The sequence below is a fragment of the Drosophila miranda genome, chromosome XR, assembly GCF_003369915.1.
Source record: "Drosophila miranda strain MSH22 chromosome XR, D.miranda_PacBio2.1, whole genome shotgun sequence".
NCBI classification, from domain to species: domain Eukaryota; kingdom Metazoa; phylum Arthropoda; class Insecta; order Diptera; family Drosophilidae; genus Drosophila; species Drosophila miranda.
In genome coordinates, this window is record NC_046674.1 from 16,818,645 (window position 1) to 16,835,873 (window position 17,229).

A 17,229-nucleotide genomic window follows, 5' to 3' on the forward strand; every position below is an offset into this window, starting at 1 on the left:
ATCTTTAATAATTTCATTACTACGAGGATTGGAAGGAATTCATTGGAAAATGAGAAGTGTTTTTATTGCCTTCCTATGTTCAAATGAAAAAGCAGGAATATGATGAAATTGCCATGAGATTATACTGCATCAAAGTCAAAGAATGAAAAAACAATAGCATATTTTCCTGGAAAATTCTATCCAGATGCTCAAATTTAAAAGACGAGAAACAATAGAGAGCATTACTTTAAAAATAGGAATATGGAATACGCATACATAATTAAGCCAGCCAATATCCGTTGATGTGGAAGGCACTCGTACGCCTTTGGGCGTGGCTCGCATATTTTCTTTCAATTATGCGCAATTTGCCTGTTGAGTAAATAAATCTTGGCCATGTGGGTGGCTCAGTGGAGCGTACACACCCGAAAACTTGTCCAATGCCATAGCGCACTCAAGGGAGTGCAGAATTTCCCGGCCTTCATTCGCCCACTTTTTACCTTTTCCCCATTTCCCCATGCATATGCCATGAAATATATTATATATGTGGCAGGGGGGGGGTATGGGTATATGTGTGTAGGTATAGGTATGGGTGTGGGTGTGGGTATGGGTGTGGGCATGCATGTGCACACAGATGACGTCCGTATAGCCTGTTAAATCATCATGAAAATTTTAAAACCTGCACACACTTCATTGGCCAGGCCTTGGAGCAGAAGGGGGACCGATCTGGCCAACTTTTCTGCTTTAAAATGCATGAAACTGTGCCCCAGCCCATCTCAGGGAAAGGCAAACAAATGCTGCAACCTTAATGGCCTGCTCCTACTCCTGCCCCACCGCCCCTCCCCCAATTCCCATTCCCATTCGCAGCCAATCCACTTCACTTCACTCTACAGGACCAGGACCAGGACCAGTACCAGGACTGTCCTGCTCCTCCCCTTCGTCCGCCACCCCCTATGCATTCGACTAAAGGCGTAAGTTATATGCACATTAATTTGCCCCGGCAGCAGCCAAAAGCATTTGTCTTGCCATACGTTAGGATGGGGCCAGGAACGGCAATGAGAGATCTCTCCTAGAGGAGCCTGTAGCCTGCCCCATCATTGCGGACTGGGGAGGAGGCCGACACGGAGACCGAGACCGAGACCGAGACCAAGACCTTCACTAGGTTGTCGCCTGTTCGCCTGTTCCCCTGTCGCCATTACGCGCACGCACAATGGCGCTAATAAATTAAAAACGAAAGCTAATTTCTGTAATTGCGCACACAACGAGTCAACATCCAGCAAAAACACAATGTCTCTCGGAAAAGCGGCAAATGTTTTTTGCACCATCTACAAATACAGCTTTGGCCCCATCTCCGGCTCCCAGTCGTGCTCCTGCTCCTGCTCCTGCTCCTGCTCTTGCTCTTACTTTTCAGGGCGCAATAATGACGGCAAAATGTCATTGTCAATTGGGGTTAGAAGCTCCTGCTTCTGCTGCCACTTAAGGCACCGAGATTTACGCACTATTGCCGCTTCGCTCCATTTGACAGGGAGTATTTCCCCCCCCTGCTGCTCCTTTTCATGCCAGCTGTGATTTTTTCAGTAATTAAATTGTGTTATAGGGCACTGCCACTGCCACTGGCACTGGAACTGCCACTGGCACTGCCACTGTCTTGTCTCGAGTCTCAAGTTGTTCTCGAACGCGGGCATGGGTAAGCGTAAGCTCCTGCTCGAGTGGCAGCTCCTAAGTAGTTGGATGGGGCATAAGTAACTTACACGTAATTAGCTGCATATTTTATGAAAATTCCATCTCTCGAATGTCCCTCCTTGGTAGCACTCGAAGCGGTTGGGTCCTGTCCTTGTCTCTAGCAGCGTTTCTTAACAAATAGCGACAACAAAGGAACTCGAGAGGCTCAGACCCAGAGGGAGAGCAGACCCAGACCCAAACCCTCACACCCAGTTCTTAGAGCACATGTATCAAATAAATATTTGACTTACATTTCAAGTTTTGCCAACAATTTTCCTTTCGTTCGCAAAATTGCAAAAACTAGGCACTCAAACAAAGAAATATTTGCCTTGTGGTGCGTTTGGAAATTCGTAAATTAAATATTCTCTTTAAATTTAATCAAATTCTGTGCCTTAAATTTGTATAGATACGAGTTTTCCCTTTGGGGGAGAACAAATTTAAGAATATAAATGGTGAAAACCACATCAATTATCACAGGATAAACGCTTCATTCCGGGTGAATCCAATGTTCCATTGAATGCCGGAGATTTGCCTTAAATAACATATTTCAATATTTTCCGAAAAAACCAATAGCGTTTAGTAAAACATTCATCTAAAGCCTCGAACTCTGAGACTAAAACTCGTTGTGTGTACCAATTCGAATTCAATTTGGAATTGTGTTTGTGATGAAAATAAATTATATTTGTATGCCATTAGAAAAGGCAAAAGGATTCCATTTTTGTGATTTGACATCTGTGCAAATGTGGATTTTATTCCATTTATTCCAGACTTTTACGTGCCATCCACCTTAATGGCTTGAATCGAATTTAAAGTTGAGCACAACCGAATCTCAATTGTCCTATTCTCGTTGTTATTTCATTAGCAGGGGAGTCAGTAAATAGATAGAGACACAACTCCTAGTGTATGTAGATTTGCAGCTTAAGCCAATCATCCAGATACTCCGCCAGGCACCGGGCACCAGGCACCAGGCACCAGGCACCAGGCACCAGGCACCAGGCTCCAGGATACTCCGCAAACACTTGAATGGGTGCATCGGCTTATCGCAGCCAATGGCAGGCCTGTCTTAACTACGTGGTACAGCTGTCAGCTGCCATAACAAGACCCATTCGGAACACGTGTAATCGCCGCTTAATCAAGATGCATGCCGGGATCGTGCCGTGGCAGGAGGAGTGCGCAACTAATTGCATACAAGGCATACAAGCCATGCAAGGCTCAGTGCAGCGTGGCAGGCCCGTTCAGTGAGTTATGAAGTTGTAATTGAATATACTAATTATTAACAACTGGAAGGCTGCCGCTGCCGCTGCTGCCGCTGCTGCTGATGCTGCCAGCTTTTGTGGCGTTTATGGGATTCGCATTCCAATTATTCTGCAATGACTGGACTGCATTGGAATTGTGACCACAACGGAGCAGGATACCACCGCACATTGCTCTGCAGCTACTGCTGCTGGTCAGATCTCCCGTCGGTTGGTTTCGGCTGAGGTTTCGCTTTCGGCTTTCGGCTTTGCAATTTTGCTTCCTTCAACAGGCTCGAGTCTCGTAAACATCTCAATTTTCAGGCGTTTTATCTAAGCGCCAACTTAAATGCTGAGAATTAGGCGAGTCCTGGCATCGTATTGCGACTATGAGATACTCGGTAGTCAGATTCAGCCGTACTCTTTCCATAAATTGAACAGAACTTTATCCTGGCAGAGAATATATATAGTTTTGGCTGCCTTCTGGGCTCGTTAGATATACCCCCAGACTGCACGTTTACTGGGTATAAAAATTAGGCATATAAATTTGCTCATTTCACGCTGTTTTGGGGCTCGAGGCAGCTCGTTAACCTCGTACTTCCACCTCGCTCCACCTTCAGTTGCAAATAAACAGCCGCAAAAGGCGAAATTCTAAACGAAAGAGCAGTCCAGAACGGAACAGACCTGCAAAAAGACCCGGAGGCATGTTTCACTCGTAAATATATAGACCTAGGCAGCGCAGCCCCAAAGAAAACTAATATTCATTAAATATTTGAGCAGCAGCAGAGGAGTGGAAGGGACGGGACGGGACGGGGACGGGATGGAATGGCGTGGGGTGGGGTCCAGGGTGCAAGCATTTTACGTTTGAGTGCTCCGAGAAATTTATTTGAAAGATTAATATCTGCAAATTGCAGAACAGTTTGCATACAATATTTAGTTGATGCCGCCCCGTGCCGCTGCCACGATGCCTGACTGCCACAACACGCCCTCCCTCAACCGAAAATATGCATTTGCAATTGCAATTGCATTAAATTAAGTTTTCCAGAAATATTCAGCGTAGCCACACTTTTCCTACGGCTGCTGCTGCTCTCCTGCTTATGATTTTTCAGCTACCTGCGGAATGTGAATTTTCCATGAATGCACTTTCCAGGATTGCATGCCATAATATACGTATACAAAAATATATGTATTTATGAGGCGGTGTGGGGGGAATGGGGATGGGGAAATGGGAATCCCTTCATCAATCTACCCAGAGAGGTGGCAGATCCTGTAGGCGTTCGTCGTTTCACTCACATTTCGTTGCTTTCGCTGCGACCTCGAGGACAACAATTTGATTTGAATGCGTAATCGAAACGTATTGTGAGGATGGCAAATGCGAAGCTCGCGGATGATATGCAAACCACACGCACGCACACAAACAGAGACATGTATATCCCCAACACCACACATAGATACAGATTCCCGCAAACGAATACGAATACGAATACGAATACGAATACGCGCACAGAACGCTGACAGCGCGCACGGCTGGCGTGGCAAATATTTTTGCTGCGATTTCGGAACGTGCAAGAATAATCGTTTGAAATTCAATTGATGACATGATTTGGCAGCCGGGGAACAGTCATCGCACAGGTGAACAGTTGAGCAGGTGAGCAGGTGAACAGGTGAGGCCTCGCATCACCTGGCTTCGGCTGCGGCTGCGGCTGGCGCGGCTGCTGCGGCGACGGCCACGGCGACGACGACGGCAGAGGCGTGGCTCTGGAAACGTTTTTCATCAATCTTAGTGGAAATTGCAATTTTGTGGCGCATCGCATATTCGATTGCGAAAGCATAAGTGTGTGCGAGAAGGGAGGCGGAGAGGAGAAGTGGTGCCCCCCCCACGCCCCCGCCCCCAGCAGGAGGTGAAAACAAAACGGTAGCATCAGCATGCACCAGACAGGCAGGCAGGCAGGCTGGCAGGCTGGCAGGCAGGCAACCTGGTTGTGTTCGTCATTGGTTCTCCTTGTTTGCCGGTTGCAAAACAAAAACAGTTCTGCCACAAAAGTTTCGTCCTGTCGTCGTTGCATTTAGAATCATCGGCATCTTTGGCCAGTGTACGTCAGTGTACGCCAGTGCCATGTGGCAGAGCATTTTAAATGCTCGAAAACAATTTCAGGGAGTCGAACAGTCGATGAGGTAGAGGCATCCTGTGTCCTTTGTTCAAGATACTGAAAGTATCTCGAATTGATGTACAATTGAAGGAACGTCTACTCATTACAGGAGATGAAAGCCTGACCCAAGGATGTCTGAGTTCTGTTTTCGTTCCGCCACACACACACATCATGTCCATGCTACCCTGTAACTCGAAAAAAGGCAAGCCACAGCCAACTCACACAAAAAACGAAAGGGAGAATGCAGAGGAGAATGCTCTAAAAATCGACATTCAAAAATGAAACGAAACGTGAGAAGACTGCTGCTTCTCATTCTCTACCTCACACAGATACTGCACACATCGCCAGAGATATATATGCATGCAGCTGTGTGTATGTTAGCTATGCGTGTGTGTGAGAGTGTGTGTATGCTCTGCATGAATTGCAATTGTGGTTGAAAGCATTTGCATGTCACTCGTTTGCATTGTGTGCACCTGTATTGGCGTTGTCAACGCGTCCGCGATGCGCCCTCCGTCCCTTCCTGACCCCACAGCTGGCCCTAGCATTCCCCCATACCCAACCAGCTGCCAGCCACCGCCCATTGTTACCTTTTGAACAGTTTCCAGTGGCACATATTTAATGCTGCTGCATGCTGGCGTTCTATATGCATGAGAATGTGCCAAGAATATGCCGGAGACCGACCAGCCATGGCGATCGTCCATTGTTGTGTGGCCCAAAAGACGATGCGAAAATGAATTGGCAATGTTGTGAGTGCGGCACCATATTGCGCATACCGTGTGCCCCGTGTGCCACGTGTGTGGCTTTCTTCGCGGCAGCCATAAAAGCCATAGCCGGGAGAGCGATTGATGGCAGTGGGGAGACGAGACCCAAACCTAAGCCCAACCCCAGCCTAAGCCCAAACTCAACCGGAAGCTGACATCAACACAGCCAACAGCAAACAGCCAACAGGCAACAAGCAACAGAAGACTTAAGTAAGCAAAAACTTAACCCAAAACGAAACGTGGGGGAGCAGCGGCAGCAGCAGCGGCAGCTGTTCGGAGCAGCTCGCTCGGGCGGAAGGCAAATAAAATACGAGTATAATGCAATAAAATAATATATGGGCAGAGGTAAGACAATATGCCAACGCTCGCAAGTCAAACACTTTCCGGGGAAGAGCTGGAGGGAGCGGTTAAGGTTCAAGTTGTTGCAACACAGAAAATTTGCACATTGCATACGATTTGCATTGCACATCATCCGTTCCGCTCTGGCTGAAAATCACAAGAATATCATGAAGCGACGACCGAGTCGGGTACGATGTGGGGAAAGCGGAGAACTCCTTCGACAAGTTTTAAATATGGAAATAAGCAACAAAAGTTGCCAGTTTGCCTCATTTTTCCCTTGGTTTTCCCTTGGTTTTCCCTCGGTTTTCCCTCGGTTTGCCTCAGTTACGGCAGGGTACGATGACTAAAGTTCCTGGCTCATCCTCATCCAGCGTTCGACAAGTCAACTGAAAGTTAGCCCAACGCCCGAGTTGGCAAAATTGAGCATTTAGTTGGAGTTTAAATTAAGGAATTGTCTAGATTGTGTAGGAGGAGATATTAACCCAAACTACGGAGCACAAAAGGGTTGTATACCTGGAAGAATTGTTAGCCAAAATACTGTGGCATTTCTCTATGGACATTGAACAGAAAAGGGAATTCCCCTATTTGAAAAATTGCTGGACACTATTTCTGTTCCGCCGATCTAAATCCGTGAGAATATTTCTCAGTTATTTGATGTCACAGCTCGCTGTCGACGCAGTTTCGTATTGCATTTTTCCAATAAACTTTGAATATTGGATCAAATGTCATCAAAATTGTATGTTTGAATGTCAAAGCTAAATGGTATCCGTTTTTTCGTTTTTCCGCTTTTCCGCTTTTCCGTTTTCCGCCAACTGCAACGCGAAACATTTTTGGGGTATGCTGCAGCAGCTTTCAAATTGAATTAGAGGCATGCTGAAAATACAATGCCCCCACGCGTCACGAGGCAACAGTTGCTCAAGTTTGTTCCGCACAACTTTGAAGCCAGCCTGTGGCCGACGTAGGGAAGAGTTACAAAGAGATCTCTACATCCCATGCCATGCCATGCCATGCCATGCCATGCCATGCCATGCTGCTGGCTGGCTGCCACACAAAGCAAATGCAGTCATCGCGAACTGAAATTAATTAAGAGCATGTCTAAACCCAACTGGCACGGCACTCGTCATCGCCATTGCCATTGCCAGTAGAGGCAGCGCCGGGTAGCATCTCGGGGAGCCCAGAGCGCGAACCATCTCCTGCTGACTCCAGTGCCATCATCGTCGCTCTTCAGGTTTGCGCACTGCTGGATTTGGTTTTCCCGGGAATCGCGAACGCACAAAGACAAAGCCTTCAACACATGTCGGATGCCAAAGCAAATTAGAGGGAACGCTTAAGCCCCAGGACTTGTCTGAGTCCCTGGCCCCCTGTTGAACCCTGGGCGGCCAGGCTCCTGCCGTTTGGGGCGTTGAATTTATGAGACTTTAAAAAAAATCGCTATAGCCATAAAAAATCGTCTCGCCGCACATAATTTTTCAGTAGTTTGCCCCTCGGAATCGCATCGAATTGCCTGGAATCGCTTTCGGTTGTGTATTGGGCCGCCCCATCATTTGCGTGTTCTATCTGGGCGATCTTAAATGCAAATAAAGAGACCAGGCAAATTGTATTTATTTATCGCTTATTTTCTTGCAGGTCCTGTGTCCTGTGTCCTGTGTCCTGCTTTCTTCGAACCGAAAAAAGGGACAAATATTTGCCAATGTCAGAGCGCCGCAAAGTATGCAAAACAGCTTTGACTAACACCTACACAGCAGACCAGCGGCACAGAGCACTGGGCCACGGCTGTTGACATTGCTTTATCTTCGCCCTCACACACACACACACACACACACACACACACACACACTGATGCACAGCCCTACACCCACACAATGCCCCTCAATGGCACAAGTGTAAAAAAGTGTGCGTGCCTGTATGAGGGTCATGATGATGACAATTGTGCAAAAAGCATTTCACTGGCCAACCAAACAAAGTGGAAAACCAAAAGAAAAATTGCTCAACAACATTGAAGGAGGACAGACGGAAGGACGGACAGACAGACGGACGGACGGACGGACAATAAATGCTGCAGACAAATCCAAATCTTATCAACTACACTGACAGTTTGGTTGGCTGTTGTTCCGTTCCCCTTTGGCCGGGGATAAGGTCCCAGGGTCCTTGGGGTCCCCTCTCATTCCAAGACAGTATCCAGTATGCAGTCTTTGGCTCTGGTTTTGAGTAGGGATATCTGGCGGATGAGAGAGACAAAGCTCCTGGAAATACACACACAATTTAGTGTTCAATTGTGTCTCCTTGCGACGTTGTCCTGGGTATTAGCTGGGTCTAATCCCTGCTCTCTGCCACACTTACACTTGTGCGCTCTTCTATTATGCATGTGAAGACAATGCTCAGGCTCGGGCCTTGTTTGCACCGGACATGCATGCATCAGAGCTGCCTCTCATTCACCCACCCACTCATTCACTCACTCACTCACTCACACACTCATTCAGTCATTCATTCATTCGCTCATTCATTTGCACATTTATATGTTCTGTATGTGAGGCATTTTCATAGAATTGTATTTTCTTTCTTTCGTTTCGTTTCGCCTACCTCGGTCCCGCTTTTGGGATATTTACGCTCCATTGTTTGTCGCTCAGGCGGAAGCATAAAATTGTTTGCTAGATAACAGTGCCAGACATTCAGAGAAAGGGACTCGAACGCCCAGAGACAGAGAGACAGAGAGACACAGAGCGAGAGAAACAGAGAGAACGAGAGACATCATTGAGTAAAATGGTTTCCCTATCCCAAGGCCCTGCCACTGCTTTTCCATTGAAACTTATTTTTATAGCAGCAGCAATGTGAAATAATCACGTTCGAATTGTTGCAAGTTCCCCCCCCCCCCCCCATGCACCCGTGCAACCCCCTGTAGCTAATCCAAAGACGATTGTTGCCGCCAGCAGGTAAACGCTCAGCGCAAATGTAGAATATACTTTCGGGGAAACTTTAAACTTGTTGTTCAGTCTTTGGTTTATTTTCGGGGGTTTATCTCTGCTCTTTTCGCCCTTTTCGCTCTTTACGCTGTCAGATGTCTGACGGTGACGCCGTCGAGTCTGGCTGTGCGGCACTTTCAAATTTATGGTTCATTGAATTCGCATGAAAAACAGTCAGACAGATGGAGGGGCAGTCGGGCGGGGCGGGGGGATAGTCGGCTAAATGGAAAAACCAAAACAACAACAACAAAAAATAATAAGAATTGATTTTTTTGTGCTTTTTCCCGAACAACAGAAACATCAGCAGCAGTCGGGAAATGGGCACTGACATTCGGTGAATCTCTGAACATATTTCAAAGATTCAAATGGCAAACAGCAGTGGCAGTGGCAGTAGCCAGTAGAACTTGCATCAACAATAATAAAAGCCAGAAACCGCAACAATCAGCGAGAGAGAGAGAGAGAGAGAGAGATTTCCACAGCCACTCAATGGCATCCTCCCTGAATGCAGCGGAAAATCATTTAGGTAAGGAAAAATACGCGTCTCAAAGGGAAAACTAGTGCAATAAAGCAGAACGTATGACAGCAACGTTCAAAGCAAACGGCAACAGGCGAAAGGCGAATGGTGAATGTAAATGGAAATTGATATGGCAGCAGAAAGCGGAAAATCCGAATAAATAAAGCCAAATGAAGTCTTAAAATAATTGAATCGGGTAAAATGATGCTCAAATCAAAGCCATCAAGGATATACTTGGATAGAGAGGATGGGGAGGCCAAGAGATGGCCAAGGTCTTCGGGTTCCTTAATAATAATCAGTAGATCCTTTATAATTAACATTCTTTGATATTCAAGCGGACCAATCAAAAACAATGAAACTCCAAGTTTTCTGTAATTAAAAGGGAAATTGCGATTTTCGAGCATTTCCTCCCAAACACCTCTACCAATAGAAAATGGAGGAAAAAACAAGCCAAGTTTAGCCAAGGCCAGGATACGGCCAAAATGCGAGTCCTGTCGCCTGCCATTAGCGGAAATGCATTGTTTGTGTGTTGCAACTCGCGAACAGAGAGTGGGGGGGAGGGTGGAAGGTGGAAGGGAAGTGCTAAGCATTCGAGGCAAAGAACTTGTGGCACAAAGGGCACTCACAGCCCGACAACTCCATTCCCCTGTCAGTTCACGCTGTTGGCTCTTGGCAGCGAGTTTTTCCCGGACACTTTTCTCGCTCCCGCCCATCCGGGCATCCGCCCATCCGCCCAGCCGCCCAGCCGCTCATCCACCCATCGACACGATGTACTCAGAGAGCGCCACGCCGTACAAGGACTTTCTTGGGGCATCAATGTGAAAGGACTGTGCCATAAATTTGGCCCCAACGAAGCAGCACTCGAGCAGCACTGGAGTGCAACAGCAACGATTGGCACACAAAGAGTCCAGTTCACAAATCTCGTGAAAATTGTACTCCCGTATTTCCATTTGATTATTTATTTACACTCTACGCAAAATGCGTTTTCCCTTCTTCCTCCCCGTGCCCCCGTTTAGAGGTGCTCCTCGAGTAAGATCCTGGCAGTGCAGAAGCTGCCACTTCCAACATCTACCGCTTCGGCCGTTGCCTTTTCTGCAGACAAGTTACAATTACAGGCGCCAGAACGGAACAAATTTCATTATATTTGCAATTTCCCCCGCCCCCAAAGAGAGTGGCAGAAGTCAGACACAAGAAAAACAATCAACTTTCCCGGGAAGTTTCTTCCCCGGCAGTGATTGACAGGAGAACCTTTGAGCCATTGAGTTTTTTTTGGGTTGGTTAAATGGAAAATAACGAATTAAGCCCGCGATAGGCAGAGCGAGAGAGATAGAGAGAGAGAGAAAGAGACACCTGTGCAAATATTTGCCATTTAATTGAATTTTCCAAATATATAAAAATATCAACTTAAGAAATTCAATTGGAAATGCTGCAGGCAGACGGCAGACGGCCGTCTAGGTTGCCACCTATCTCGTGCCTCTCGATATGTGGGGCATGACGATGTGTGAGGCTGTGTGGCACGTTCTGTATAGATTACATCCTCAAGGCTACGAAAAAGAAATCCACACAAAAATTAATTCAATTTAATTTGAAATTAAATTTACAACATTTTGTAGCAAACAATTTTGGTCGTTTTTTGTTCCCCGTGCAACTTTTTTCTGGCCATAACTTTTGGGAGCTGAGCTGCAAGTTTGTCAAGTGGGAAGCGGCAAGCGGCGAGTGGCAAGTGGCAAGCGGCAAGCGGAACGGAATAGAACGAATAATAGCAGCCCGGCACTCGACATCAAAATTAATAAAGCGAAACTTTATTTGCAACTGCAAATTAAGTAACTAACTCGGCCAAAAGCATTATGGCCAAATTACTTTTTATGAGTTCATTTCCTTTTCAATAGTACGACGGGAAAAAAGCGAACGGACGCAGGATAGGATGGATATTGGATTGGAAAAGCGATGGCAAAAAATGTGCTTGCCGCTTTCTCTCTCTCTGCCGCACAAATAAAAAGCCACTCACTTCAATGAATCGACAAAACTTCAGAGAGCGAACCAGCGGCCAACACAACTCAGCAAAATGTTGGCCAAAACGCCGGAGATGGCCGGGTGGTTCGTTGCCCTTTGGGGCGTGGGGCGTGGGGCGTGTGGTGTGGGCTGGCACAATGGTCAGCAAAATGTGGTCTGCCTCGGCTGTCAAGTACCTGGATGATGTTTAGCTAAGCGCCAAGCGTACGGTGCGTTGCGTTGCGTTGCGATGCTTTGAGTGGTTGCCCCACAGCCACGGCCGCAGTCAGAGTTAGAGCCTGTATCCAGAGCCAGATCACGGAGCACAGAGCACAGAGCCCGTAGCCCAGAGCCCAGTGCCTCGCCAATGATGAAATTACAACATTAGCAAACTAATCGCAGCCACTTTAGATGCCAGAAACGTTCTCTTCTGCCTGTGCCTCTGCCTCTGCCATGTGTGTGTGTGTGTGGGGGGGGGGGAGGGGGCTTGGGCCAACACGAAGCAATATAAATGTCTGGGAAAACAGTACGGGAAAGAACGAATGAAAAGCAAACAGCAACAGAGTCGGTTCAGGCTCTGGTACGGCGGCTGCTCGCTCGAAATAAAAGCAATTTCAAGCGTGCTGCTGGCCGACGCTCGAATGAAATTAAATAAAATGAAATTCATCAATAAATCTACAGAGACTCAGACTCTGGTTCTCCGGTAGGTTGCGGGCACGGGCACACGCACAGGAGGCACAGGAGGCACAGGAGTGCCAGCCATAAATGGCAAGGGCCCGTGAGTCAGTCAGCCACATCATCGAATGTTTTAGTTGCGGAAATTGTTTGTATTGCCACGGAAATTCTTCTCGGTTAACAGGCCTAAATGAGGGGCATCAACTCGGGACTCTGAAACCACTGAAAGTTCAATGAATAAATTCTCAATTGTTGCTGCCGCACAAGTGCGCCTCATGAGGCAGCGTGTAAAGTGCACTCGTGGGAATCCAGACAGCAGCAAAGGATGTTCAGGCCTCGGATTCCCCACACACCCCTCCCCCGCCGCCCGAAAGTTTCCTTGTTGTTTCGGGTGTGTTTTCCTCACGTAGTGGTAGCCCCAAAAGATACACAATATCCTCCACCGCCCCCCCCCACATGAGTGTGTGTGTGTGTGTGTGTGTGTTTGTGCGACGTAATCACTGCTCATCAAATTTACACTGGGGAAAAAGCCATCTATCCATCAGTCCTCCTTCTATTGATTAAATTGATTAGTTTTTTATGTTATTTCTGGCCCTTCCACATTGTTTCCACGAGGGTCCTTTTGTTTTTTTTTATGTGGGCCAACCTTTTTGTTGTTCTTTGGCTCGTTGGTCGGGGGTTTTTTCGGGGATTCAGTAGGAACCCGGCGAACCCGTTATGTTTAATTGCTGCTCACCGTAAAGTTTAACTAGACCTATAAACGGGGGACTAATAGACGCCATCAAGTCGTTTGCATGATTTATGCCCTTCTTCGGGCCACAGTTCCTTGTACGTTTCGCCAGGACGTTAACAATCTATACACAGGATACATAAAAAGGCTGTAAAAGCCATGGCAGCAGGACTCTCTCCCGTGTGTGGACCATAAACTGATGCAGTAATTGAGGCGGGACAGTACAATCCTACTCCGAGTCCCCCGATGGCCGCTTAATCAATACCCAAATCGTAGAAGCGAAAGAGCAATAAGCAAATGGCACTGCAATATATAAATATTTGACGTGTGAGAACGTTTGCCCCATGAATTGGGCCAGAAGGACAAGCACAAGAGGCAGGAGGCTGGAGTGGGTCTTTTGGCAGCCAAGTGAGTTGTTTAGCAGGCGACATAACAATTGCAGATTTAGTGAAATTGCTTTTACTTCGAATACGGAGTACGGAGCATGGAGTGGAGTGTCGCACGGAGTGGAGTGTCGCACGGAGTGTCGTCTTCTACTCGCCATAGATGGATCTCAATGGCTGTTTGCGAAGGATGCGTGTGTCCTCGTCAACGTGTTGTAATCAAATGGAATTTGACGTTGGAATTGCGCAAATTGCGCTTTTATGTAGGCTGTCGATTTGTTCTCACGTTCTCTCTCGCTCTCTGGGCTTTTCCACCTCCACTCTGTACAGTAGAACCTGCCTAAGCAGTAAGCAGTATCTATACGTTTGAGTATCTGTTGAATGATGGATGCCGACAAGATTTGATTGGGTTTAATGGCTTGAAACACGGAAAATAACAAATGATGAGTATTGTGGGAACAAAGTCCGTGGGCTCCACTGTACTGCTCTGCCACGAAACGCCTGTGCAGCACATCTGTCAAATGGTTATTCAGCCTTTGTTCTAGAGGGAGGACCCACTCCTAACCAAAAATTAGCGCCCAGCCTTTCAAATTGAAAACGTGAACCATGCGGTTCATTGGTAATTCATTTATGCGCCACATTTGCTATGCCATGCCCTGCCATGCCACTTGGTCTTATAGTCCTGTGTGTGTGTGTGTGTGTGTGTGTATCCTGACGACTGGTCGTAGACCCTGGACTGGTCTTGGGCTCGTTGTGAGCTGCAGGTGTTTCGCATAAGAAATGGCCCCGATGCCCGTCGATAGCAGGCCCCGGCATTGGATGTAATTTATACTTTTCGCCAGCCGCTCGAAGCTCCGACGGTGGGCCTGGGCACAGGACCCAGAACCCAGGACGAGGACGAGGACGAGAACGAGGACCACGCACGACTTGACGTCATGATAATGTATCGAATTCATTTTCCAGCTATTTTGCTTGCTGTAAGTGAGGAGCCTTGTCTGGAGGAGCCGTGGGGCATTTTGTTTGCCAAATATCACAAAACGCTTTCGACACATTCCCCATTCATACTCAATTACCTACGTGGCTCTCCACCGCCAGAGAGACGGAGGACAGAGCTCTGTTTTTATGGCCAGGTGGTCGTTGCCAAGTTTCGGCGAGAGTCCTCTGGTAGAGCCTCCTCCTGCTGCTGCTGCTGCTGCTGCTGCCGCTGCTGAATTCTGTGTGTGTTTTCATGTTCTGTTTGAGTTGTTGGCCCTGCCAGCCGTTCAATGACTTGGCCAGAACGCAAAGTTTGTTGTAAATATTTGACCAGTGGCCAAACGCCATCATTGCTCGCTCCCTCGTTTCCCCTGCCGCCCCCTTACCCTTTCACTGGCATCCTGCCTGCGCTCTTTCGGGCCAATGCATTTATTTATTTGATTTCTTTTTGCACCAACGCAAACGCAAACGCAGCGGCAAACACAGACCGAAAGTTTTCCCCAAATATTATTCACGAGAGTACAGGCAATTTCTATGCAGAGTCCTGTGTAGAAAATATTCATATTAAAACATGTGAGGCAATTACTTTTGTGAAGTGTTGCACTTGCCACCACCGACTCAACTTTTTTGTATAATTTACAGCGCATCGAAAATGGAAATTGGAATCGGAATTGCGACTGATTTGAAGTGTGGGGCCCCAATGGACCCAATATAGCCAATATAGCCAATGTAACCAATGTAACCAATGGGCCACGGGTCAAAGCTAAATAAATATTGCGGCCTTTTCCACTAAATCAATCATAATCAATATTTAAATTGGCCAAACATTGAATTCGCGCAATGGGAAATAATTGATTAGTGGCAAGCGTTTCCGGTACATCTCTGCGAAAACGCGCATAGAAAACAGAGAGCCGTGGCCATCCCCCAGTGCCCCTGTGTGCCCCCACTAGCAGGTGGCATTCGATGCCACAAAACACGCAAATGCACTTAGAAAGAATTGTCGGTACGCAGCAGCAGCAGCGGCAGTTAGCAGGCCTGCAAATTGATTGATTGATTGACGGCTGGAGTGATCGAGCGTGAACCGATTAGTTCGATTCTAATCGAAAGCGATACTGATTTCGCTTGTCGCAGCCCATTGTCTGCTCCGAGGCCAAACTCTCGCTAAAAATATAAAAGCCATCGCCAAATTGTTTCTGAAATGTTAGGCAAGGGTCAACCTCTTGAAGGATTATCCGCATCTATCCAACTATCTGTGTAATCCCAAAGCTTTTCATGAAACATTGGGATGGTTACGGAAGCGATGTGGGGCTCCAGAGAAAGCTTTTCCAGCCGATATATTCGACGAAGCGAATATTCCAGCAGATTCTTCCAACTTCCATCCTTGTCCTTCGGCCTTGGCCCAGTAGTTGAGATCCTTGGTGGACAGACGATACCGCGATTGGTCAACTTATTTTCCATCGACATATCGCCGTAATTCAATTGAAAATATTGTGCATGTCGGATGCAGAAGTCAGCGCCAAATGTCAAGCGACAAAATCACTAAAAAATTGCCACCATTTGGATGTTTGCTTGTGTGGATTTTTTGCCTTTTTTTTGTTTGTTATATGTACACTTCTCTGTGAAAGGGTAGTTTCGTTTTCGATCCTGGACAGCAAATAATCCGATAAAACTGCTCCTACAACCCCTCAAAATACTGTCTACGGAACACCTATTCCTATAGCTACCCCAAAGAACAATCAATATGGAAGGGTATCTCCATGGTCGGTTACTCGTAGCTTCCTCTCTAGATTGCGTTGGCTTCTGTGTGCTGTTGTTGTTGCTGCTGTGGCAGGTTTGGTTCGGCATCGCTTTGGCATTGTCGTCAATGTTTATTTGGGCGAGGTTTAATTATTTTTACGCCCACCTGGCAGTGGCACGCCCTGAGCGGAAATTGCATAGTGTCGCTATCGTTGGCTGTCGTCGTTGTTGCTGTCACGAGTTGCCGCCTTTTTGTTTTATTTTAATTGAATTTTGAAATATGTCCTCGCTGTCGATCCTCTTCCTGTCTATTCGCCTGCCACACCACCCACTTTTTGCTCCCTTTTTTTGCCGTTTGTTTTCTTTTTTTAGCCAGTGTTTTTCTTCATTGTTTTTAATTGTATTTTTGCTCATGTTTCATTCGGCTCTTCGGTATGTATTTGCTGCACCAAAAATGCAATTAATTCGAGCACTTTTTGAGCTTTACTATAGACCCTTGCGCTTCCCCGGCCCCTGCCCCTGCCCATCAATGCCTTCCCTTCGCATCTCATCCGCCGACAATTATTTGTTGCCATTGCTGTAATAAATTGTCGACGCTTTAAAAATAAATCAAATGCATTAAGGGCTCTGTCTCTCCCTTTGACAATTGTTAATTAAATCAGTTTTTGGTTTTGGCAATGGCCATGGCCATGGCCTTCAGGCGTGGGAATTAAATTGTGCCATTCCTGTGGCGCACGTGCCGTATACATAATTTGTTTCATTTGCCTTCTGCTGCACAAATATTTATGTTGCATGTTGTCATTGGCCGCAAGTCAAAGCAAATTTGCCCCAAAGGCCCATTAGATAGAAGGCCAGGCCTGCACTTGATGCCGCTACCAAATGTTGAAAGATTTCCGGGCTGCCTCCAGAGGCGAGAGAGATAAGCCATTGTGAGGCGTGTGCTGGGAGGACAACTTGTGGAGTGTTTCTCCTTTGGCCCAAAGTGGCAGCTCGTCGAGAAGTAGCTTAATATGAAATTGCTTTTAGATGAAACATGTTTTAAGCCACAAAAATAGAACAAAAAAACACACAAAAAAAAAAAAA

The 17,229-nt window shown here is 46.8% G+C and overlaps 1 protein-coding gene across 2 annotated transcripts in view; it reads right to left on the bottom strand.

Moving 5' to 3' along the window:
* LOC108151997 (junctional adhesion molecule A) overlaps positions 1-17,229 on the bottom strand; it is a 99,817-nt gene that overhangs the window by 48,500 nt on the left and 34,088 nt on the right. The window lies entirely within an intron of this gene.